This window comes from Candoia aspera, chromosome 1 (genome assembly GCF_035149785.1).
Source record: "Candoia aspera isolate rCanAsp1 chromosome 1, rCanAsp1.hap2, whole genome shotgun sequence".
In the NCBI taxonomy this organism is placed as follows: Eukaryota; Metazoa; Chordata; class Lepidosauria; order Squamata; family Boidae; genus Candoia; species Candoia aspera.
The window spans coordinates 54,301,054-54,328,348 of NC_086153.1; the positions used below are offsets into that span (position 1 = coordinate 54,301,054).

The 27,295-nt window shown below is 37.2% G+C and overlaps 1 protein-coding gene across 1 annotated transcript in view; it reads right to left on the reverse strand.

Annotated features, from left to right (window-relative positions):
- The window catches only part of ITPKB (inositol-trisphosphate 3-kinase B), a 79,800-nt gene that overhangs the window by 16,688 nt on the left and 35,817 nt on the right, over positions 1–27,295 (reverse strand). The gene's annotated exons all lie outside the window — the stretch shown is intronic.

The following is a 27,295-nucleotide window of genomic DNA, read 5'->3' on the forward strand; positions in this document are numbered from 1 at the left end:
TTTTTATAAGAACTGACTTGTATTTCCTTCCATTGCCCACATATAACTGATCTTTTGTTTTTGCTATGCTCTGGTTTAGGAGACCCATTTTCATGAGAAAGAGATCTGCTTTATTTATTAAGTTTGGACTTAAATGTCACATTAAGCAAACACTGCACATTGTAAGCAATCCCGCCTTTGATTATTTCATTACTAGTAAGTCTCCCCTATCCAGATGTGCTCGGAGCCCACTGAATGAGGGGAGAAGCAGGTAAGACAGAGCTGCCCACTTCTTCTTTTCCAGAAGAAAAGCATTGCTAGAGCAATGTGCACTGTTCTGCTGCTGGGAAATATCCATGGTAGCAGAAAGCAGTGACAAGATAGTAGCTAAGACCAGAATGGGGCTGTGTATTAAATTGTACAAGTGGTACCTTAAGTATTGTCCCTTCCTCTTCCAAAACAACTTCAGGGTAGAGGAGTCCCTCAATAAGTTAATCTTGTTATTATCTTTTAGTAAGACCTTTTTTTCAAAATAGAGAAACTTTAGCCAAGTACATCAGCAAAGCTCCACTTAGAAAACAGAGGAAAGCCTCAGTCCTTCCTGAAGGAAAATAGTTTCCCACAAACTGTACAAATGGAACACATGGCTAATTAAGGCGGAGTATTTCTTATCTCAAAACCAGAAGGCAGAGTAAACTGTCTAGGATGACAATATGCAAACAAAAAACAATGGGTGAAGTGCTCAATAGAACAAAACAAGGCAACAAGTATGTTAACTCTAAGCTGTCAAGAATCATAGTCAAAGTCCAAGTGAAATGTTGAACAGAGGGCAGAATAACCTAAGACATATGAAAGGAACAAAATGCTGAATTGGCCACTATGGCTAAAACAATTACATGCTAATAAAAAAAGAGATCCTTGTAGTTGCATACAGTTACTGGAATCTATTACTGTGGGTAGAACTATCCTGCGGCATACATGAAATGCTTTAAAAATGATCCATAGTTTAGAACATTATAATTTCCTTCTTACTAAAGAACAAGGAAACTCAAGCCATATGACAGTAGTTTGACTCAAGAATACAATATGTGCAATGTACAAAATTTTGAATAATTATTCTCTTATATTGAGACTTTATCATTCTTGGCAGGCTGCAGTTTGCGTTTTTCCATCACTGCAAACTAGGATACAATCTATGCAAGTTTCCCTAAATTTCTACAGCAAACTATTGTGAAGGCTCCTGGTCACATGAACTGGCCATGAAAAATTTAGGAGCAGTTATGAAACGCTCAGGAGGATCAGCAGAGGAGCGAGATTATTTTGTTAGCGGCCTCTTTTCCCTCTTCATCAAGTTCACATTTATTCAGACTTGTAGCCTTAGCCAATTTACTGTCAACATTGCTGAAGGCATCTTCCTATACCAACATGTGGGTTTCCAAGAAGAATGCCAGGAGTGCTGTACTTTGGCTTTTTTGTTCCTTGTTGGCAGAAAGCAGAGTTGGATTCCCCTTCGCTAAAGCGTTCCTTTGCTTTGTCTCATGTTTGCTTAATTTTTTTAAAAGGAAAGCCTCTCGGGGAATTTGGGTTTCCACATCAATAAGACTCAACTTGCCCAGAAGAGGGATCCTCCTATGAAAACGCAAACATGAAGTCATTCAGTCCCAGGATAAAAACATTCATAAGAGAAGTTAACTGTTCTAGAGCCAAATTTTTGTTTCCACGGTGGTTAGAAATCACAAAGCAAAAGAAAATCTTGAGCTACTTCAAAGCCAGAGCTAAATGAAACAGCAAGAATAGTACATATTATCATAATAGCTTCCCAAATGCTGTTGTAAATATGCTCATTGTAGAGATTAGTATTTCCATTCTACACTGATAATGTCCAAATCACAAAATTATTGAGTCGAAAGGGCCTGTTTGGGCTATCAAATTCAATCCTCTGATCAGTACAGGGATCCAACTTAACCCATGACTAACAAAAGTTCATCTAGTCTCTGCTTGAATACCTCCAGCAAATGGAACAATAACTGGAGATCATTGTTCTGTGTTTTACACTGTTTGACCTTCTTTTCAGATACTGGAAAAATGCTTTCATATCCTGATTCAGTTGTCTTTTCTCAAGGGTAAACCTACTCTAGTCACCCAGCCTCTCTTCCTAAAACTTAATTTCCAATTCTATTTGTTGCTTTTCTCTGAATCTGGTCAAGTTTCACATTTACTGTTTCTGAAAATGTGGAGCCCAGAACTAAACAGTATTTGGGGTCTGACCAATGCAAAATAGAATTATTACTTCCCATAATTTGGAAAATATACTTCTATTGATGTAGCCTAAAAGTAGTGATTCACCTTCATCTTGTGATAAACCATAATTTCAAGTACTATTAGCAAGTCATGTGTTCCCCATCCTATATCTGTGCATGTCATTTCTTCTTCCTAGGGGAAGTACTTTGCAATTTGTGCATTACATTTTATTTTGGTATTTTCAGCCCACTTCCGTAACAGTACCAGGCCAACTCCTAATAATATATGCTTTCTGGAAGGTAAGCTTATGTTCCTAGTAATGTACAGAAAACTTTTTCTGCCGTGTACTAAGGGAAACAAAAAGCTGATTCTTGTGTGCTGACAAACTCTTCCCTTTCATGCCACATAGGAAAGCATATTATTTTAGGGAATCCTTATCTGTGCATTGCCTAATAATGTGTGAAACATGCACACCACTACTTGTTTCCCTGGAATGTGCACACAATTGCATGTATACAATTAGGTAATACATAGATAATAAATCCTTCAACATTAACATTTCAACATACACTGCTGAAACAGGAGGATTTTTAGGTGGGCTGACCACAAAAAAGGTTAACTTTATATTACTGTAAACTCAAAAGATAAGACCTGATATAAAAAATCAGAATCAGTTCAAAAAGCACCTATCAAGCTTAGCTGTTTTCTTTCAGTCAATATTAAAAATAGCAGTAAAAGTAAATCTTGCTTTGTCCACATCAGCAATATATCAAAGTGCCTTAATGATATTTAAACAATTAGCAAACACTATTGAGACAGTTCTCTAATGGAAAGAAAGAGGGCACTGAATTAACTCATTAGCCTTTTATAGAGGGAGGTGAAGAATCTGGGCCCTCTAGACAGCTGTAGTACAACTCCCAGCACTTCTAATCATTAGTCATGCTGGCTAAGGGTCTCCAGGAGTTGTAGTTCAGTAATATGGACCTCTACTATAGATCATATGTAGCCTTTGCTATGTTGCAGGCACTGATATTTAAGTAATGGGTTGGTAAGGGTAGGCTTTCATACACCTCTCTTGCATACAAGTGCAGCTGAGTCTTTCTATAGAAGTCATGAAATCTACACAAATAGAGACAATGAATTTCAATTAAGTGCAACTAGATTCTGAGTTAAAAACCAACTTAGCTAACCCAGTGTGTTTTCTCATCCATATGTTTGTGCCTAAGAAGTTTATGGAATTTTTTTTGCTTTAATTTGTTTGCTTTTGTGACTCGTAACTTACCTGATTTTACCTGCTTTCTGAAGAAGGTGCAATAGCAGTCTAAGACACCAACATTTGCACATGTGTTGGGACTGCGCTTCCACTGCACAGAACAGCTTGGTGGGAATTCACTGCTTATGAGGATTTTTCTACTAACATTTTTCGAGCCAAGGCTGGAAAGGAACTGGCTTAAGATAGTTCTCAGAAGAAAAATAATCGTATCTATCTGCCTTAGTAGCTGTATTTTGTTCTAGCAGCAATTGATGCCTGCTAACTGGGCAAAAATCTGAATTTTGAATGCAAAAAGTTTGGTTTCAGCTCCTGTGAGAATGTTCTTTTATTTGTCTGTCCTTCTAAGTAAATTGGTATCCAGCAGATAAGGAAAGCTATTCTCTCATGTTCTTTCAACTTTATTTTTTCAAAAGAATGTGAGGAAAAACAGAAGCTAATTTAAGTTATTTATTGTCCCAGGTAAATGGAGCAACATGTAAAGACTAGAAACAGCATTTTGCTGTGCAAACATTGCTTTCTCTCTTTTGTGTAACACCAACAAATTCTAAGAACACTCAAAAGAATTTTAAAGAAAGGAAGATATTTTGCTCCCGGCTAAGTCACCTTTTTTTTCAAGCTATATCGTGCAAATAGTCAACAGAATGGTGTACTTTGGTAGTAAGCAAGACTACTTCCTCCATACAGAGAGCAGGATAGTTTTTAAAGAATGAGATAGGTTTTAAAGAAAACGCAACAAGAAAAACAAATACATTCCCTCTTCCCGTAAGCAATAAAGAAGTCCATTTTGGACAAGGAACAGGGGACTCATCTATTTGCAAGCCTTGGCAAGTGGAAACATCTGGCTGAATGGCTTACACCAAAAGCACAGCTATTTCAGACCTTTGGAATATTCTGAGAATACAGACAGAAGCTTTAATGCAAGAGATACAGAAAATCCATTTTGCTTAGTTGTGCATGCCCTAGTCACATCCAAAGACTTCATTATGTACTGCTGCTTTTGAAGACTTGGAAACTTCAGCTAGTGTACAGTAAGGTTGTTTACTGCTGGGGCTTGAAAGTCAGATCCTGTTACACCAACTCTAAAACAGCTGTACTAGTTGTCAGCTTCTTTTCAAACATGAATCAGGGTGCTTTTTTATTGCTTATTTACAAAGTGCCCAAATTTTGGATCTAGGTTATTTGAATATCCATATAAACCTGTTCGAGTTCTAAAATCAATTTTGTCTGTTGTCCTGCTACCAAAGTCAGTAAAATAATTCTTGAAATAGGACCTTCTTAGGACAGGTTGCCAACATATAGAAGTATCTTTGGCAAGGCCTAAGGTTGCACCTATATGTTGTTGCTTTTAAGAGGGTGTTTTAAAAGCTGTTTGCTCTTCCGGGTTTTTAACTGAAAGGCTTAATGAACTGCAAAAAGAGCCAATCAATCAGTCCTGGACTAAATAAAGACCGACTGCTGCCTTGAGGTGATGATCAGCAAGCAAAGACTCACATATTTGGCATGCAGTGTGAGTGGATGATGGATTGGAAAAAATGGTTATGCTTGGCAATGTTGAGGGAAACAGAAAAAGGGAGAAACAACCGAGAAGGAGAACAGATGAGATCAAAAAGACGATGGGAAAATCCTTGGAAGAGCTACAAGTCATTGCAAGAGACAGATTGAGATGGCAAGTGTCTGTCCACCCAGTCACCATGAGTTGAATCTGATTCAGTGGCACCTAAGATACTTTTGAAAGACTGTTGCCTTGAAAGACAGCAGCAAAATGGGCTGACTGAATAAATAAAATTATCTCTTATCCTCAGACTTTACTTTCACATTTTGCTGACCCCATACGTTTCAACTCTAAACTTCCCCAGTGTAACTAAAGATTCTGATTGGTGTTAAATATCCTGTACTTGGTCATTTGTTGTCTGGGAACTGACATTTAGAGAATGGATAATAGATATATGGACTTTTTAAAAAAATTCCAGAGTGTGTAAAAATCAAGTGACAGCACCCAGGGCAATCTGATTTTTAAATCAACTTACTAGTTCTCTGAACTGTTGTGACTAAAAAATTCTTCCATTGTGCATTTGGGAACCAATGTGAGAAGGGGGTTGTACAGGATCTTGGGATAAATCTAGTTGTTTTGATGTTATACGGTGTCATGGTTTTTATGACTGTATTTTGATTTATGTGAGCAAGAATCTATGTACTAAATAATATTAGGTACATATTAGTAGAGGGGAACATCTAAGTTTCCAATGGAATAAATTAAGCTACAGCTCAATGAAACTGATGCAATCCTGCTAATACAGTTAGTGTTTTAACAGTTTCTTTTTGAAAATACAGATCAGTGAGCAATTTATTCTTCAATATTCATTTGGAAAGAGAAATTCCAAACACACCTCAGTTTTTAATAACACAGATTACACTAACCAACTTATTTTTAAAATGTCTGTATTATTTTTAACAAACTAGAGCTTTTAAAACCAAATAAATACTGCTGAGCAACCCTGACCTTTTAATTCCGTTCAGTTCCTCTAAATTACTTCTGGTTTATATCCGTCATTAGCTACATTAGTGTTTAGACCACCTCTTAATAATTTAAAATGCTATTTGAAATTTTACTGTTTTGCAGACCTTGGAACTGAAATGAGCTCCTCAGGGTTAGCAGCAGTACAGAAATCAAACAGAAGTGTCAAATTGATGTATCTCTAGAAAAATCTGAGCACATAAATGTTTTAACGTTTTTTTGCAGGTAGCACAGAATTATAGTTCTAATAAAAGGAAATTGTTTATGGTGCCAATTTAAAAGTCAGGGAATCAGTTATATCTTTGTATATTTAAGCTTTTTTGAAAAACATCAACAACACTTAAACTGCATTTTCAGATGTAGTAGAACACTAACACCGATTCATTGTACAAGGTAAAGAAATATCTTCTAAACTAAAGGGGAAATAGTCATTGGAAACAGGAAAGTGGAATGTTTTAACATTAATAATAGAACAGCATTTAAAAGACATGTACATGCTTGCAAATCCAAAAGAACAATGCTGAGATAACAGACCAGAAACAATTCTTGCAAAATCTGTTACTCTGGGCAGGATGTGCCCATTGTCATATACAGTACATATCATACAAAGCCATCACATTCTTATCTAAGCTTCCTCCAAAGAGTTCATGGCTTGTAAAAGGAATCACATCCATGTCTCCAGAAGAGTCTTTTTGAGTAACAGCCCTTCTATTAATTCACACCCTTACTCATGTACTATGTCTGTGTAAAAGTTTCCTAAATGCAGAAATAAGGAGACTTTTTCAGGGTCTGTGGGATGCACACCTTACAGCTTATGTTGTTCCTGGATGCCTGAAAAGGGGGCAGGGGCAAGAAAGGGCAAATGACAAAGCAATTTCTATGTTTGATTGTTGTGAGCTGTCCAGAGTTGTTGAGAGTTGTACAGCATACAAGTTTAATAGATGATGATGATGGTGATGATGGTGATGGTATCACACAAATGCTGCAACTTATATCAGACATCAGAACACAAGTATATAAGTTGCGGCATATATATTATAATGCCATTGTAGTTTAATGCAGACACCGCTCCTCTTGTTTCAGATCTATAAATCTAAACAAAGCTGATTGAACACAAGAACAGCCCTACAGTATCAGACAAAAGTCCATCCTAGGGCAGTTTTAGCCATAACAGCCAACCAGTTGCTTCTAAAGTGTTCACAAACAAGAGACAGGGACATATCCCTCTTTCATCACTGTTGTTCCCCTGCAACTGAAACTGGAGGCATGCTACCCTCAACTCAGAGTTAGCTCCAGTCTCTTCAATATCAATAGCCCTTGATCAACCTGCCCTCCATAAGTTTATACAATCTCCTTTTAAAGTCATCACCATATCATGTGGAATACCACAGGCCACTTATATGCTGCACAAAGAAATACTTCCTTTTTGTCTGTTTTAAACCCCCTTCCAATCAGCTTCACCGGATGACCCCTGATCCTAGAGTTTTGAGAAAGGAACAACAATTTCTCCGCCAACTTTTTCTACATCGTGCATGATTTTGCGTACCTCAATCATCTCTCCCCTCAGCTGCCTTTTTTCCAAGCTAAAGAGTCTCAAACATTTCTCATAGAGAAGGCATTTGGGCCTCTTGCTCATTTGAGTTGCCATCTTCTGCATTTTTTCCTAGCTCAATTATATTATTTTCAATATGCAACAACCAGAATTGTACACGATACTCCAGATGCAGATATTCTACAGAGCTTTACAATGTTGTCATTTTTATTTTTCAATCCATTTCCTAATGAACAGTATTTGCCTTTTTCTTAGTTGCTACACATCTTGGTTGAGCCAAAATATTTTATACAGTCCAAATATTGTATGCAGAAATTTGTTTTTCCTATTAAAATTGAAAGTCACAAACCACTGAACTCTCTATTTGTTTCCAGGTTCCTAATAGTGAATGTTTACTGCAAAGCATCCTAAGCAACTCTTCAGCTGTTATGATGAACACTATTCAGCTAGCAACAGGAAATGCTACTGTAGTTTGAAGAGGCTTAACTCCCCCAAACCGATGGCTGAACATTTTCTGCTGCGTTAGAAAGCCAGTTAAATTCTTGGCATAGCTCACAAAGTATCTCTCTGTTGGCACAGAACTAGTTGTAGCGACACCAGGAAGTTCTGGTATTTCCCTGTTCTTCAGCATCTCACTGAATGGGGGATGGTGGGGATCACAAATTGCACTTCAAAGCTTGTGCAGAAACTGAAAGGCAAGTCTGACTATTAAGAAGAAGTACAGTACAGTGGTTGGTTGCTAAGTTACCACATGACGTACATGCAGAGCCCGTGTCTACATTTTTCCATTACTTTCTCCTCAGTTAGACTAACCAGCCTGAATAGGAGGTGTCCCTCAAACAAGTCAACTTTATACAGATCAGAATATTTAAAAAGTCTTATAGGGTTTGATCTCAAACTCTTTAGGAAAAAAGTATTACAATATATGTGAGCGTAGTATGACAGCACATGACTTGATGGACTTGCACGAAATTTATACTATGGGAATGTGTAATACATAAAAGAACGGAACCATAGTCCATGTTCCCACCCGATTTTAAGCAGTATATTTTAAATCACAGTTCGATAATCAAGCCATAATGTCTGGTTTGCATAAGATGCTAAGTCACACCGAGTGAATTCACATGTCATGTGAAACCAAAAATAAACTACATTATAGCTTAGTGCACTGTGTGAAATCATTAAAACTGTGATTCCTATTTAAAAAGAGGATGGTGTGTATAGGAAAAAAAATGCTTCACACAGTGGTTTGTTTGGTTTGGTACTTTGGACTTGACTTTCCACATTAATGTGGACATGAATCACAGCTTTGCTTGAGAAATCTGTCTCCTGTCTATTTTGTTCACTATTTAAATGTCTTCCAAAGTAGATGCACACTTGTTTCATTTCATGATAATCAAGAAGTATATGCTGGAATTATGTGGAGGGGAAGTACATGTTCTCCAGGTACAGGCTTCAGTCACAAAGGTACACTGAGCATGATACATGCACAATTAAAATTAAAACTGTTCTGATGTGCAATCAAAAATTCAAGTATCAAAACACCTAATTTGGAGGGCTACTTAACATTTTGGAAAACAGAAATAAATTTCAAGCTTTTGACAGGATGGCTCTCTCTAACCAAAACTCATGCAATTCACACATACACACAGAGAGAGAGAGAGAGAGAGAGGGGGGGAGAGGGAGAGGGAGAGGGAGAGGGAGAGGGAGGGAGAGAGAGAAATGGCACATTCTATTCTGCTTTAATTATACCTCATCAGGTATAATGTGGGGTATTACTGTCCAAAAAGGATTTCAACAAACTGGAACATACCCAGTAGAAGGTGACAGATCATGAGGTATCTAGAAATCAAGTCTTATGAAGAAAACCTGAAGGAAGTATTAATGAAGAGGTTATACAATAGCCATCTTCAAATAATCTGAAGATATTACACAGGATATAAATACACTTCCTTTTGCTCCAGAGAATAGAATCCATGCCCAAGAGGTTCAATTTATTAGAAAGGGAATTTATAGAAATTCATCATGGTTCTTTATTAGAAGTTTTAAAGTAGAGTCTGAAGGGTCACCTATCAGAGACACTGTACTTGTTGATTACCTGCACCAGGAGAAGCCTGGATGTGACAATTTTTGAAGTATCTTCTGATTCTAAGTCAGGGATGGAGAACATTCATTCTTTTGAGGCAATAATTGACAAAACAATCCACAAAAAGAGGCATTTTTCTCTGTTTCTGGTACATCCTCCTCTCTCTCTGATATCCTTTTTCCTTTCTGTTCCTCCTTACACTGAAAACTTTTGCCTGATGTCCAAATAGCTTCTTTGGAAAAGGTTTTGAAATTCGTGCAAGGGCTGCATGAAATTATGTCAAGGAATAAGTATGGCCCTCAGGTCGCAGGTTGCCCAGATATTTTCTAACACAGTGACCCAACAAAATAAAGTATTGTATCTAATTCTTAAAACACACCTCTAAGCATAGATAGTTTGGAAACCAACCATTGCTTAGCCACCACTTTCAGAGCTCAATCCATTTCAGTAGCTGTGGATATCCAACTCACATTATATGTGCACCATCTCATGGTTCTGACTAACAGTGGAACAGCAATCCATCTTTAATGCATTAATTTGCTATTTCTGTACATTCTAGTTCATTGAAAATTTTGATTATCATTCAAGGGGCAGTGTTAAGGGAGCTAATGACTAGCCATACCTGCATGGCTGTCTGCAGAAGGGGAACAAGTAACAAAACATGGGTTGCAACTTCCCTTTTGTACTTTTACTACAACACTGTATCCTGGTGGATAATGATTGGAGCTGGTTTCAGCAATGACATCATGAAGCATGTTTATTAATTTTGGCATGATTTTAGCTAGCAGTGATATGGCAAGAGATCTGGCTATTCAAGCTGCCTGTAAAAGTTTTCAGTTTTAAGGAAGGTTGTCACATGTCCAAATCCCTTAAAAATGTGGAGCTAGCTGCATAGCTCTTCAAATCCCAACTTAAGGAATCGTGGGAATTCCACAGCTTCATAGGGGCATTCTGCTTAGTACTACATCCAAAATAATTTTCCATTATGATATCCAGCCTATCCACAAACACACTTTCAAAATATACTATCTAATCAATAAAAAGAATTGAAAGTCAGAGACATAGGATTTAACCAATAATTGAATTCATGGGGAAATACGAGTAAATTCACGTGATACTCTTAACATTTTAGAATGTGTCTTTTCCTAAGATTCATTGAAATGCATTATGAATTAGAATAAACTGTCTATGGTAGCCTTTCTCAACTTTGGACTCTGGAGGAATCCTTGGAATATTTTTCAGGCCTCGAGGAACCCCTGCACATTCAGGTTCAAATATAGGCCAGAAGTTACAAAATCATTGTATTTGTTTCATGTGTAGGCCTGTATATATGCATTAACAGTGTTCTTAAACTGAAAATAAGGAATGAAACTTACTTCTTTAATGTGAAGTTGCCTGAATTTGAAATAATTTTTTAAATAAATCATGATCTCCCAGGGAACCCCTAATGACCTCTGACGGAACCCTAGGGTTCCACGGAACCCTAGTTGAGAAACCCTGGTCTATAGCAATATAGCTTTCCAGATTTTGGTAGGTCTTACAGCCAGAGCTTTTCTGCTATTAGGTTAAAAAAAAAAAGCAGCAAATCCTTTCATTCATATGCAGAATCCCTTCTTCTCATCAGCTATCTACATCTGCTAAGACAAAAGAGCTTTCACAATAATACAAAACATTTACATGGCTATTATATTTAAATATGAACATGATCTAAAAGCTTTCATGGATTTTACAAATGGAGTGAAGCACAACAGATTGCTAGAGGAAAATAAGTTCTTCCAGTGTTATTAAGATTAAATATACTAAAGTAGTATATTTAAAAGCTAGAATTTAAGTTATATTTGCATGGGTTTTCTGGTAAAGCACAGATCTGAGTAGACCTTTTTCACCTATGTAAGCACTCAAGTCTCCTTATAAATATATTTTTAAAAACCTAGAAAAAATTCCCTGCACCAATGGTATTACACATTTGTAAAAAGGAAACAGGCATGTCCACTGGAAAAAAAAATAGATACAGCAACAATAATTTGAATGCCCATATTCATGTTAGACAATATTGTTTAAGAATTGTAACCTAGGAAGGACTGTATCCCACCAAAGATAATTCTTTACTTATAAACACATAGTTGTAAGAGCAAAAGTATTATCTTCTCAGCAGTAAGAGGGTTTGACAGTGGAACAGCGTGGTGAGCTTTCCATGACTGGGTGTGTTTAAGCAGAGGCTACACAACCACCTGTCAGGGATGTTTAAAAGGGATTCTTGCATGAGCAGAAATGGAATAAATGGCCCCTTCCAATTCTAAATCAGTTTATTCTCTTGTATTCTGAAGGCACACCATATTTCCTATATTTGAAGCATACAGAACTGTCAACAGGTAACTTACTCAACCAAATATATAATTTGTTCAACACTTCTCACTCTGTGGTAATACCACCTCTCTTCATTATTTTCTTCTTGTACAGTCCTAGACAAATGGGAAAAAACTGGATAGCTTCACTCCGAACATGTTTCATTATTTATAGACAGTGGCCTCATTCATAGTCAAGAGAAGTAGATGATTGTAATATTCCCTGCTTACCTGTCTTCTACAAGACACACAAACATACATATCCATCTATCCCTCCAAATATAAATAAACCATGTGGGTACATCTGCAACTGAAACAAACAAACTTAGCAGACACATTTGTGCATCTGGTAGCATGTCTAAGTACTACCACCCATTTCAGGACAGAAGGCTACAATTCAGTTTTCTACTTCCTTAATTAACATGATATGCCTGAAAGTCTTGCCAAAATGAGGTTCTAGAGAATAATAAACAAAAATAGTTACCAGCTGTGGTTAACTGTATTGGGGGACAGAAATAGATACCAGGATGCAGCTATTCTAAAAAGGACATTTTTTTAAAAATGCAGAAGATTTCTATATCTTCAAAATACATGAGTAAAATTTATTTGTATTTGAATAGATTATCTTTACATTTGCATTTGTCACTGTAACAAGCTTACAGTAAATGCAACTTCCCCCTGCCACCAAAAACAAATAAACAAATAAATTCTTGGGAAAATGGAGTAAAAAACCTAGTTGATCTGCATGCACGATGTGGCCACATCCCTTGCATATCCACTACAGTCCTTTACCAACCTATAAATATATTATCTACAGTGCCTAGCTATCCAAAAATTGCCCATGATGTAAGCAATCACATAACATCTTATCTGATGATTTGTAGGATCCAGTGTAACTGCAGCCTTAACCTTATTAAACTCTATATAAATTATTGATTATATAGGCTGGGAGAATGGAGGATTTTTCTGACATGTGAGAGATAACCAATGGCAAATGGAAAGGAGGCTTACTTAGAGTGAGAAGAATTTGCAGGTGCAAGGACAGGCTAAGCTACAAGTATGTGTGCAGGGACAGGGTACTAGAACACACAGGCACAAATGAACAGAGAATAACAGAAATAAATCTACTTTAAGTGGCTATTTTAATCACCAGAACCATTTACATTTCAGAGGAAGTTCCAATTGCCCAGTGCAGAAGCTGTCCTTGAAATGTTCACAGCAGCTCTGAAAAGATTTGTCAGAGCCATAGCAGGAACTAAAAGAATTATATTTCCTGCATAGACCCATACAGCTGTACTGGTTCAGTCTTTCCTGCAGCTGCCATTGTTGTAGCAAATATACATATACATATACATACACACACACACATACATACATACATATATATATTAAGTCTATGTTAAGTAATATTTAGTTTGTCTCCTAGATAGCAGTTAGGCAGTATTCTTTCATGTGTTCACTGGTATATAGAAATCACTGGAGTGTACACGAGTATTGTAAATCAGCCTGGAAAATCCCCCAGCATAGCAATATGTTGTTGTTGTTGTTTATTCATTTAGTCGCTTCTGACTCTTTGTGACTTCATGGACCAGCCCACGCCAGAGCTTCCTGTCGGTCGTCAACACCCCCAGCTCCCCCAGGGACGAGTCCGTCACCTCTAGAATATCATCCAACCATCTTGCCCTTGGTCGGCCCCTCTTCCTTTTGCCCTCCACTCTCCCTAGCATCAGCATCTTCTCCAGGGTGTCCTGTCTTCTCATTATGTGGCCAAAGTATTTCAGTTTTGCCTTTAATATCATTCCCTCAAGTGAGCAGTCTGGCTTTATTTCCTGGAGGATGGACTGGTTGGATCTTCTTGCAGTCCAAGGCACACTCAGAATTTTCCTCCAACACCACAGTTGGAGTGTACACGAGGATTGCAAATCAGCCTGGAAAATCCCCCAGCATAGCAATATAAGCAACACTTTTCAAGAGTCATGATTTATCGCTAACAATGGTGATGTCCACTAGCATCACAAGTATCAAGAATTCTAAAAAAGTTCAGTTTATTTAGCAATGAAGAATTGTGTTGGCATTCCTAGCTAAGATGAATCTGAGGCACATCTGTCTGCCATGTTTGAGGACAGCCTACTTAGGTGTCCCCAAGACTTTGAATCCAGAAAGAATGCTTTTACCAACATGTTTCCTAATACAGGTAGTCATCGCTTAATGACTGCCCTGCTTAGCGACCATTTGAAGTTACAACAGCACTGAAAAAGTGACTTTATGACAGGTCCTTGCGCTTACCACAGTCACAGCGTCCCCGCAGTCATGTGATCGAGATTCAGGCACTTTGCACCTGGTGGGCATTTACAACAATCGCAGAGTCCCATAATCATCATTTGTGAACTTTGCAGTCGGCTTCCAACAAGCAGAGTCAAAGGAGAAGCCATTGCTTGGGGATGGAGTTGCTGGTCCAAATTGTGGTTGTTAAGCAAGTACTAACTGTACCAGTATTATGACACAGCTCACCTTAATGGGCTCTGCCACTTGAAAGGAACCAATAGTTACAGCATGGCTTCATTTGAGGGTTTTATGGCTGTGGTTAGTACTCCGTTTGTTTTTTCTGTTATGGGGAGGATTGAATTCCATGTCATAATCAGGTCAGCATGAGACAGCAGTTCTGAAAACCAGTGCTCCAGATTTTTATATACTTGTGATTGAGACACTTACAAAGAAGCTTAAGCAAGCATATTATACTGTAGCAAGTCCAGGGATTTAATTAGTAACAGTATTACTGCCTTGCTTAATCTCAGCAAGATTTTAGAAGATAGTTTATTACTTTCTTTATCTCTGCATCCAATATTGCACTAGAAACATAATATATAATCTTTGTCTAAAATCTTTACATGTAAATTAAATGTGAATAGGTTCATATAGTTTGAACATGGTTTGTTGAATAAACCACAAGTGAATATACTGAATAACATTATACTAAGCCATGAACCATGTTTCTAAAAGATACAGTGGTTGGGTTCATACAACATGCTAAGTGAAAAATTAAATAAGTTGCATCATGGTTGCATTATTAAGTTATTATGTACAGCTAATGAGCGTTCTTAATATGCCATCGTACTATCTGTCCCCATTGCAAATAGCTCGTGAATTTGTTAACTAGGAATGAAGGCTTTCCAATTCAGAACAGCTGCTAAATTTTCAGTTCCAATTATACAAACCAACAACAGAGTCCACTAGAGTTGGGTGGAGCATAGCATAGCATAGCATAGCATAGCATAGCATAGCATAGCATAGCATAGCATAGCAGTGGGGTTAGACCAAAAGATGAACCTCAGATTCTGTCCTTGGATAGCCAGCCATGTATAATGGGAGATGGAAAGGGATAAGGTAGTGCCATATCCACGCTCATGAACCTTTTATGTGATTTTGTGCATTGTGCAAAGTCAATTCATGATTTAATACAATATTCAAATAAAATCATACTTTCATTCTGCTCTAGTAGTTAATAATTCAAACTATCATTACTGAGTTACTGAGTTTTCACAACTCAGAGATGAAATGACATGGAAAACCACACTGCTAAATTTATGGTTGGTTGTAGCCCTTAAAAGACACATATGGTCTACTAGAAAAAGTCAACCAACTTTAAAATGAGACATATGCATCCTGCAGTGATACCTGTTGAATTTAAGTTACTACAGATTACTAAGGGACAGAATGCACGGTGGTTAAAATTATAGTCTAAAAAGTTCCAAATGCAAATTCCCTATGAATTATGGAGTTCACAATACAAACTCATGCTACTCACTGACTAGGTTACAGATCAAACTAAACCATAAAATGACTTTCTTTGGTTTTGGTCCAACAAGTTGTACCAACCTAGTTATGTTTGTATACCATGGATTATGGCTTTGAACTATATGTGAATTTATTTATATTTCAAATTTCTGTCACTGCCCATCTCCTCCCAAAGGGGGACTCTTTATTTAGCCAATGGAATTTAATCAGCATAAGAAGTATAGCACAATGTATGAATTTATTTTCGTTTTCCTAGAAAATTATAGATATGCTGTGGAATGCAAACGTTGTTGGAGTTTAATTCCCATTATCTCTGACCAACTGACCATCTTGGCTGGGGGTGATGGGAACTGGGAGTCTTTTCTTTAGAGAATTATGAACATCATTACCTTAGGTCATTGGGAATACTTGAGATGATCACACAACCTAAGCTGTATCATCCTGCCTTTATGCACATGATTGTTTTTTTTAAAAAAGAGGGAGGCAATATGGTTGCTTAAACCCATCAACCCTTGAAAATAATCATGATTATGTCTCTGGAGTTCAAGGTTGTCATTTTGTGATACATCATCATATAAGCAATCTGCAGATACAATATAGCTACCCTGTTCTACCTACCCTGCAGTGACAGCCCATTTCTATACAATTAAGTTCATAATGCAAACACAACAACTTGTGACTTCATGCTCTATCCTAAATAGTCCTTCATTGAAACAACGGCTCACAAGAAAGAAAAAAAAAGTTTTATGCCAATAGTTTAGAGATCATGTCTGTCTAACTCTTAAACTAAATGATATCAATGCTAAAATTTTAGCAGTAGTAGGAAAAATAGCTGCCGGTCTGTTCTTCACAGAGTACTGCAAAAGCTAACAGTTAAATTATATTTTTAGGGTGATGATGCCAGATCCACAGCCTGAGAAACATCTTCATTACTTTAGCAGAGTTTAATGAATTTGCAATCACTGTAACCTCTTTTCCATCAGGGAGCTGACTCAAATTGGAAAGAATTTATCAAGTCCTTGAAAGACCCTATTCATTTACTTTATACTATGGCTGGGTTTTCACATGCCTTTTAAAATTATGGTTTAATAAATAAGCCACAATGCACATGAAGCCTTAAACTACGGTTTAGAAATCACAGTGACTGGGTTCATGCAACATATTAAGTCAAAACCATTAAAAAATCATATTATTGGTTAATATGTGAACAGAGCCTATATATGAGATTACAGCAAACTATTTATATTGCATAACTATCCATAACTAGTTGGCAATGATCTCGCCTTGGTGGTTATAAGTGTTTACTTTATCTGAGAAAACAAAAATAACAATTACTTGTTTTATAGTAATGCTGCAATGGTACTCAAGCATTTTGAAGCAGGCAATATCCTTCTTTGAAGAGTTGTTATTTACAATTATCCAAACTTATTTTCTATTACCATGAGTTGCATTAATCTATCTGTCTTGGATGCTGAGAAAAACTTGGCAGTCTCATTAACTGAGGAGGCTATTTTCCTTACCTTAGATAAAACACCTTTGGGAAATAGCTCTTGCCCACTGCTGCTGTCCCACTTTCGAGCCCCTGGCATTGCCATTCAACCTTCATAAGCAGTCCTTTTTTCTACCAAGAATATAATGCATGATCAGAGTAAATAGTGCCAGCAGTATATTTAGCTCTTTCTTGCTATTAATACTCCTCAAAATGATGTGTGCTACTTGAACAACAATCCAGCCAGTCTATCATTGAGGTTTCTCATCTCAACTGCATAGCAATTGGCTATTGCTACTAATCAATTCTGGTGCTTAGTCACTTCTTTCATTCCAATTTGTGCCAAGGTCGAACTATTACTTCACAGCACATACTGTACTAGGTAGCAATTTGTTCCTGTAAACTACCTGCTCCAATTCAAATAAAATGCTTCCCTCTTTCTGCATCAAAGAAACAAACTTAAAGTCATATAAATGCTACAATAAAAGAGAAAGAGAGCTGAGACTAGCAAGGAATGTTGAAATCCCAGAAATCTATCAAGATCATCCCAAAATGCAATGGTTGCAGTAAAATGGAAATAACTGGTAAACAGATATTGTCAGCATTCACTATTGTTATTACCCTTTTTGGCAGCCTTTCTTAACCTTTTTATCCTGGAAGAATCCTTGCATAAAAATTATATTTAGAGTAAGCATTGCACCATGTGTGAATTTCAAAAAAATATATATTTTTTCCTATCATGATCTCTCATGGAACCTCTAGTGACCTCTTTCAGAACTCTAGTGTTCTCTAGATCCCCAGTTGAGAAAGGTTGCCTTTTGGACATTCACTGTATAAAAAAACTAATAATTCATTAAAAGGCAAATGGCATTTTGTAGAAAACCACTTTTGATTACTGGATGTTTTGATTAAGAAAGAAACTCTAAATATCAGAAAATAATTGCTAGTTCAATATTGCATCAACTATTATTACCAGTTTTGGAGTGTGTGCAAACAGTAATGCTACCACCTGTTCAAATACTAGTATTTCAGCAACTTCCTGTCAATATAGCAAGAACATTGGCCAATAGTGTCCAGTTAACAGAAATAATTGTTTCACTCTCTTCTGCCCTGGTCAGAATCCATTTGAAGTGTTGTGTCCAGTTCTTGGCACCAAAATTCAAAAAAATCAGTGACAGATTAGAGCTAGTTCAGAGGAAGGCTACCAGAATGGTGATGTGTCTGGAAACCAAGTTCTATGAAGAAGAGTGAAAGGATTTGAGTATGTTTAGCCTACAGTAAAGTCAACCGAGGGAGATATTATAGCAATCTTCAAATATCTGAATGGTTGTCACAAAGAAGGAGGGGACTTACTCTTTGTTGCCCCAGAGGACAGTACCAGAACCACAGGGTTAAAATTGCAAGGAAAGAAGTTCAGACTAAATGTCAGGAATAAATTCCTCATAGTATGAGCTGTCAACCACTAAACAGGCTGCCACATGAAGTGATGAGTTCTCCTTTGCTGGATGTCTTCAAATAGAGGTTGGATTATCATCTGTCAAGAGATTCTCTAGGGCATCCTACACTAAGCAGGAGGTTGTGCTAGATGGCTCTAAGGTCTCTTTCAATTCCATGAGTCTACGATATTCAGTTATGCATAATAAGGCTGCAGTAAATTGGTGGCAAATGGGGATGGCCACTATATGTATAATTTGGTCTGTTTCATACGAAAAGACAACAGCAAAGAAACCGTAGTAATACTTTGGTTCATCCTTGTTTCTTTCTGTGAAACAACAAAGAGCAAAGTAACTTAAAATAATGTATTACACATAGCTGAACTAACATACTATAGTGAATTGGCAGGATCACTGTCCCTACATCTGAAAGTCTTAATTTTGCACTTCCATTAGGAGGCACATGGAAAACAAAAAGCTTTTGTGATCCATGCCCACAGTAAAATTGGCTTGCTAGTTTTTGCAAAATGCGTTTTCTCATTTTAATGGCTGGCATTTAATTAAAATTCTTTGTAAATGCAACATGGCACCACTTTAAGCCATCATATATTTCAAATAAAAAGCAGATTGTTCTTAAGAATCAACAGAAATTGTAATAATGTATACATGAGTGCCATCACATTTACGGGTTTTGTATTGGAAGAAAAAGTGCTACGAGCCATAGTAGATCAGATGGGGGAGGGGGGAGTAGACTTCAGAGCAACTTGAGGCATAAAATGGCATTAGGAACTACCAATGAAGGTTAACTTGTGATTTGTAGCATTTCCAATGGTGGGGTTCAAATACTGGATTCCCAGATTCATGCAGGAACAGACTGAACACTTTCCAAAGTTTGAGTTCATTCTAAATGAATTCATTCTAGAGATTCCAGAGTAATTTTTTTCTTATAAATCCTCAGACTTAAAACAGGGATGTATAACCAGAGGCACCAACATTTCATATGGCTCCTGATACGCTTAGATGCAATCCCCAGAGACAAAACAATCTGCTGCAGGTCTGCATATGGTACTTGCTTTGACCCATCTTTCTTCCTATGGTATGATTTGGATTTAAAGAGTCAAGTTACTTGCAACTTTATGAAGTTTTTTTGATCCATCAATACTTAGCACGTGGCAGATTGGGCTGTAATATTGTTTGCTAGCAAATTGTAGCAAACAAGCAGGTAGGGCCCATGATTTCAGTGCTTCTAAAAGTTTTCTGATCATGCATGCATCATCTGGAAATGTTGAGTATCATGGGAAATTCATTTTGCATAACTTGTATTTCTATATGATTTTTCATATATTGGGCAGATTGGGCTGTAATATTGTTTGCAATGTTTGTTAACAAATTGTAATTTTTTACTATGACAGACAAGGAAATTATTCAACACAATGGGCAGAAAAATAAAAATTTATTTTAATCTAAATAAAATAAAATGTATTTTTCCCTTGGCCCTACCCGCTTGTTTGCCTGCCCCCCCCCCCCACATTTTGCAGTGTACTCAAAAGTGGACATAAAAATATTACTCTTCCTTCTACAAAGAGCTGCAACAATATACTATGGCATGCAGCTGGGAATTTAAAAATTACAGTTCTCATTATTTCAGTGCTTCTAGAAGTTTTCTGATCATGCATGCCATCATCTGGATATGGTGAGTATCATGAGAAATTCATTTCGCATAACTCATATTTCTGTATGATTTTTCACCAGATTGTAAATTCTGATCCAAAAGAATTTCCAATCAATACACCATGCACTCTTTTCTCTTACTATATGAAACTCATGATGATGCTTAGACAAATCCTGAGTCATAATCTAACTGTAAGCATAATGTTTAGTACATATATTCTATCCACCTCTGCAAGCCCTGATAACCTAGAAAAGCTTCTAACAATATTACAGCCCAATCTGCCATGTGCTAAGTATTGACGGATCAAAAAAACTTCATAAAGTTGCAAGTAACTTGACTCTCTAAATCCAAATCATACCATAGGAAGAAAGATGGGTCAAAGCAAGTACCACATGCAAACCTGCAGCAGATTGTTTTTTCTCTTTCGGATGTGTCCATGTGTAAATTAGGTTTGTGCAAATGGATCAGCTTTCTAAAAATATGATCCAATTAATATGTACTAATGCACAATGGAATACATGTGAGCTGACATACCAGAATGCTAATTTTAGGCACATTTTAAAAGATAATTGCATAACCTTGCATTACTCTTTGTCCCCCAATGTTTCTTCTCTCCCTGTCTCATGTTAGTGGTGGTTGTGCTTTATTAAATGAACACACAAATAATGTTATGTTAATGAAATAAATTCCATCCTCTTTATTCCTGAAATTATTTCTATATTTTATCTGGCGGCTTTTTGGTATGATTTTTACCCCCTCTTTCTTATGTGCATACAGTCTTAGGCCAATTCACAAAGCTGCTTTGCTCTGCTCCCATTCCAAAGCCAGCAGGGAATCAGCTTTAACACACAAAATTCTAAGGGCCCTTATTGGTGGATTTCTTCAGCTAGCCCTGCTAGAATCATCTACATGATAAGCCCTCTCCAGTTGATGTGAACAATGTTCTGCATTGTTTTCCTTTTTTTTTCCATGATACCCTCAACTGACTGAACTTTTTTAAAAAAAAATTCTTTGAAACAATTGATTGACCAATCAACTGTTCAAATTATCAACCACTAGATAGCAACAAAGAGTTGGATTTTTTAACTCTTGGCTGCCATCTAGTGGTCATTTGATTTGTGCAGCCACTAGATAAGTGCTGTTGAAAAGCTGGAGTTTGAAAAAGGAGTTTCGCTGTGGGGATCAGTACAGAAACCATAAATAAGATTATTACCTAAAGAGAGGAAGTGAAGAGTCAAGGCTCCTGGAAACAGGGAAGAGTGGGAAGGGAATTCCCTGCCAGACAGGCTACACAAATACAAGAAACCATGTATTTTCCATTACAGTACAGTCCCAATTACATGTATTTATCATCACAAGCCAGGAAGTTTCAGGGCTTTGCACTCTCTAAGTCACTGGCCTCTTTTAAAAAGATTTTTAAAAGCGGCTGTGGATGCTGGAATTCTGATCTCCCTCATGGCCAAAGGAGGGCTGAGGGGCAGGAAAACAGACCAGGGGCTAGATGGAAGAGGGCTGTTCCAGAGGAAACTGGAAGAACTAATTGTGGCCATGAGTTTGCAGGCCCATGCCATTTCAGGCTGCCTACCCCATGCACATCAACGTGACCTATGTCTGAGTATGTGGAGTTAGGGTAAAATATTATTTCCAGAGTGGAGAATCTAAAGCCAAGCTGGCTCAGCTGCAGATATGCAATGAGATTTGGGTGATATGCAGACGTATCTCCTGGAAATGCTTAGTGGGCCATCTTCATGCTGGGGCAACGAAGCTGGATGGATTTGCCCCTAGCCTCCCACATTTAAGCCATAACCCTCCTGAAAGCCTTCCTATATAAAATGTTTATGTAAAAAGAGGGTTTTAATTTGTATTTATACATGTTTCGAATTCCAATAATGATCTGCTTACCAAGGGTAAAATATGCCTATTGTAATAATTGTAATCCTAGACTTCAGGGCAATCTTGATTTCTTTCTTTCATTCTCCATCCTTATTCTCTGAATATTTTTATATTCAAACCTTGCACTATGTCATTGACTTAAATGTACACCCACACATTTAAAAGGCTCAACCAAATATGCACACTTGCTCCTAACCAAATGCACCCACACACTTCCCCTTCTATCAGCTACAATCTTATGAATCTGTTCACATGAGGCATGCATGCTCATAACATGTGTTAAACAGAAATTGACTCTTAATTTGCTCATAGTCTGATTTGCCCATTCTAATCACCCACTATCAAAAAATATTACAATCTCTTTAATCAAACTGTAAAAACTAGGGCAATGCAAAGTAGGACTGTTTACAGAACTGCTGCTGCTCCAATCACTGGAATGATTTGCTTTCAGATAAACCCTCAATGCAGAAAATTCCACTTTGATAGGCAGGTTATTTCACACAGTCACTTCACTTTAGCACATGTAGAAATCTGCTAAGATAAAGTGGTTGCCAAGAATGTAGTGACTTCAATGCAGTATCTAGAAGAGGGTGCCACTTTGTACAACTGCATCAAAAGGATCCTTCAGCAAAGCTCCAGTTTCAGGGCTCTGTACTCTCTAGGTCACCAGCTTTGGGTATGCCTGCTGAAATAGGACACCGTCCTAGGCTGCTCAATTTCATAGTAACATTCAGTTCTTAAAATAGTTAAAAGCAAGCCAATAAGCAGAAAGATCTGGCAGACAGCCCTTGGATTCTTTGGGGCACAATCCTTAGAATTTTGACAGTGACACTGACGTTGGAGCAAAAGACTAGGCATTCCCTTGTGGGATATTATCAATGCATTCTTACGCTGTAACACAATAGGACATCTCATAAGGATTGATGACTAAGCAGAGAAAGAAGTAATTGTAAAAGCCGGGTGACTCAACTGAAGCACAAACACAATGAGCTGTTTCTGATTGGCCTGGGCTTGCTTTTGTTTTGGGGGCTTGCTTTGTTTTTGGCAGACCAAGAGGAGAAGAACTAAGACACAACGCTAGAATGAGGATGACCTGAGCAGTATCAATAAGTATACCCCCCCCCCCAAAAAAAGTAGGATCCTATACTTGCAACTGAAGACCATACAATCCATCTTTTAAATTTCTTTCTCTCTTACAAAAGTAAACATCTACAGTACATTGCTGAATAGGTCTCTAATTTCATAGAGGAATTTTATGATTGTATGATAGGATTCACATACATCAGGAATCCATGGTTTATTCACCATCCGAAAATCTAAACCATAAACCGTGCCATAATGGTTGGATTTGTGTAAAGGAGTCCCTCCTTTGAGGGGGAGATGGGCAGTAATAAAATTCGACAAATCAAATCAAATCAAATCAATAAATAAAATGTAAACCAAAACCAAACAAACCTCATAGTTGGTTCTCACAAAATGAGACAGCATGACTGAAGATACTAAAAGATAAATGTAATTTTTCTCCTTAAAGAATCCCTCATTTCCTCAAACTCTTTCTAAGAATCATTGGTATTTAGAGTAAGAAGCAGGGTATTAAAAATGTAATTACTGTATCAGTCTTATAGAGGGTATATTGTATATTGTGATCAATCGGTCCTAAGTATTACTAAATCCACAAGTATTTTTTTCCTATATAGTAAGTGCAATAGTTAGAAAATAATATATTATTACATCATTATGAGAAATCCTAAAACCAATTTTTCCATTGTGTGTTCTGAGACATATGATTTGTTTAACATGGTGCAGTAATTACAAATCTGAATTTATTTTTTTTAAAAAGCCAGAAATAGCTTGGAGAGAACATTTATGCTTTTGCTCCTAAAATTAGGCCTGCAAATAACGATACCTCATTTGAAGAATGTAAGAACATATACAAACCTTAACTGTGGCAGGAGTTGCTAGTCCCAGAATCCCCAAATACATGTGAACCTGTGTATTTTGATTTTTTTAATTAATTCATTTAATTCATTTGAAGCCACATATATGTTTAAAGATTGACAAACATAGCTTAAATCAGCCTTTCCCAGCATGGTGCCTATTTGTGGACTACATCTGATTTCTCATAATACTCAGTCAGCAGAATTTTCAGTAAAAGGTCACGGAATCTAACCTACTTGGTTACTGCTTGGATGGGGAAGCACCTGGGAATTTCAGGGTTGTTTGCTAGTCTGGGAATTAAAAAACAAAAACAAAAAAACCCAAGACGACAATGGCAAGCCACTTCATGACACTGCCAAGAAAACTTTATGGACAAAGTCACCAGAATTAAGTTTAATCTGAGGGCAGCCCAGCTAAGTGGCAGCACCAAGCCACCTTTTATTTAAGTAAGTAATTATGGTTCACGTGAGGAAATTAATACAATGGTTTGCATTTTATGTAGCAGGAAGAAGTCCTGGAGTCCTAAGAGCTATAACCTGCATATCTGCAGAATGTACCATTCTATATTACCTCTTTAAAAGGCCGTCGCCAAAAGGCCATAGTATGACTGAACTATGATAGCCTTTTTTTTTTAGCAGAACACCAAGAAACTGAATAATCTAAGCAGTACTTCTTTCTTGAAATCCATTTCTTCCAGCCCTTTCCCAGTGGACAACAAATACCTGCATTTCTGGAGCAAGTCTCAAGCATATTACTGTTTCCTTGTAACTGTTGCCATCCTAAATTATTCTAAATTACTATAGAGATTTACAGGAAATCAAGTTTAGGGCTGCTTTATAAGGATGCTTTCTAAGGTTACAGACACACCACCTCTATTGATGTAAATTGCAGAAGACAGAGAACAGCGCCAAACTGCAAAATATTAGTTCAAGAGTGGCTTAATGAGGAATCTGTGACTTGCCAGTACATGCAGTCCTTGGCACCTCTTTTGCAGTCCTCCAGGACACTCAGGTTTCATTGTTGATTTCAGGAACAAAATGGTGTGATTTTTTTTTCATTGTTTCTTTTTCAAAATTACAACAGGGTATAGGAGTGGAACTCCCCCAAATCCTGCTGTGCTGCCTCATTGTAGCAGGGAGAAGGGGCTGTTCCTGAGTGGGATGAGTGAAGGAAGTTGGAAGTGTATGCCAAGAGTATATACTCCCAGCAGGGTCACCCAAGGCATGAAGGTCATCCCAGTTGACCAGCTAAAGCAAGCGGGCACCTATATTGGGCAGCTGCAATATAGGAAGATGCTGGAGGTAGATGATCACTTCAGTGACAATGGCAAAGGCATCAATTAATGCTGTGTGGGAGAAGGCAATAGTAAACCGCTCCTGTATATTTACCAAGAAAACCACATGCAAAGAAAATAAAAAATGATTAAAAACATAGTACTGGTTGATGGGCCCCTCAGGTCAGATGGCACACAACATGCCACTGAGGAAGAGTTGAGGACACTAATGTGTTTAGTGTCTAGATTAAAGCCTTCGGGATGTCTAGCTGCTGATGTTGTCATATAGGAAAAGATAATTTGAAGCTGCAAAGAGTATTACAGTGGGATTGGACACTTTCAGTAAGAAGATCATACTGTTTATTCTTGGGACATAAAAAAAAAGGAGCAGTGTTACTTTTATAATTAGAAAGAACATAGCCAGAACAGTACTTAACTATAATGCAATCAGTGACCAAATAATATCTATTATATTTTGTGGACAACCCTTTAATATGATGATCATTCAAGTTTATGCTCTAACCATGATGCAGAAGAAGGCGAAGTTGATGAGTTTTATGATCAAATTCAATTTGAAATCAACAGAACATGCCAGATGTGCTGCTTGTGACTGGAGACTGGAATGCCAAAGTTGGAAACATTAAAGAGGAAAACATAGTTTAATTGTATGGCTTAGGAAACTGAAATGAAGCAAGAGACCAAGTTATTACTTTCCGCCACTCCAATGATTTCTTCATAGCTAACAGTCTTCGAACAATCAAAATGACATTTCTATATATGAACATCACCAGATGGAATACATAGGAATCAAATTGACTATATTATTGCTAAAAGAAAGTGGAGGAGCTCAATTATAGCATCATGGCCAGGTGCCAACTGTGGAACAGATCAATGAACTTCTCATTTGTAAGTTCCAAGTGAAGCTAAAGAAGAAGAAGAAACCAATCAGTTTCCATGATGTGATCTTGAACATATACCCACCATTTTAAAGGAGAATGTTAGGAATTGCTTTGAACCCTGAACCTCATTGATAAAGAACCAAAGGAATTGTGGAATGAACTTAAAGTTGTTAAGGACAAATGTGAAAAGATACTGCAAAAAATGAATGTTAGAACAAACTGTGGAAATTGCCAAGAAGAGAGAGGCCAAAACCAAGAAAGACAAAAATCTCAGAAAGGAACTTAACCAAGAGTTTCAGAGAACTGTTAGAAGAGACAAGAAGCAGGATTATAAACATATTTGTAAAGACACTGAAGATGGAAATAGACATGGAAAAACAAGGAAGGTCTTTCAAATGATCTCTGAACTCAGAAGGAGGTTCAACCTTGAACTGGTATGCTAAAAGATGCCAATGGACAGATAGTAACCAATTCAAAGGCGATCAAACAAAAATGAAAGGAGTATAATGAAATACTGTAGAGATGTTAATATCCAAGGTATGTTAGAAGGTAGTCGATAATCCCTACATACAAAAACCTCTAGTACTAGAAGATGAAGTTAGATTAGCAGTCCAATCATTACCAAGTCAAAAGGCTATAGGAGCTGATTGAATACCCACAGAAATATGGCAAGCAACGGAAGAAGAATCAGTAAAGATTCTAACTAAGCTATACCAGCAAATCTGGAGAACAACACACCGGCCAACAGATTGAAAGAGGTCAATCTACATTCCAATACAATATCCTTAATTTCACATGCTAGCAAAATACTGCTTAGAATCATCCAATGCAGATTAGAGCCCTATATGGAAAAACAGATCCCAGATGTTCAAGCTGGCTTTAGAAAAAGCCACGGAACATGAGACATTATTA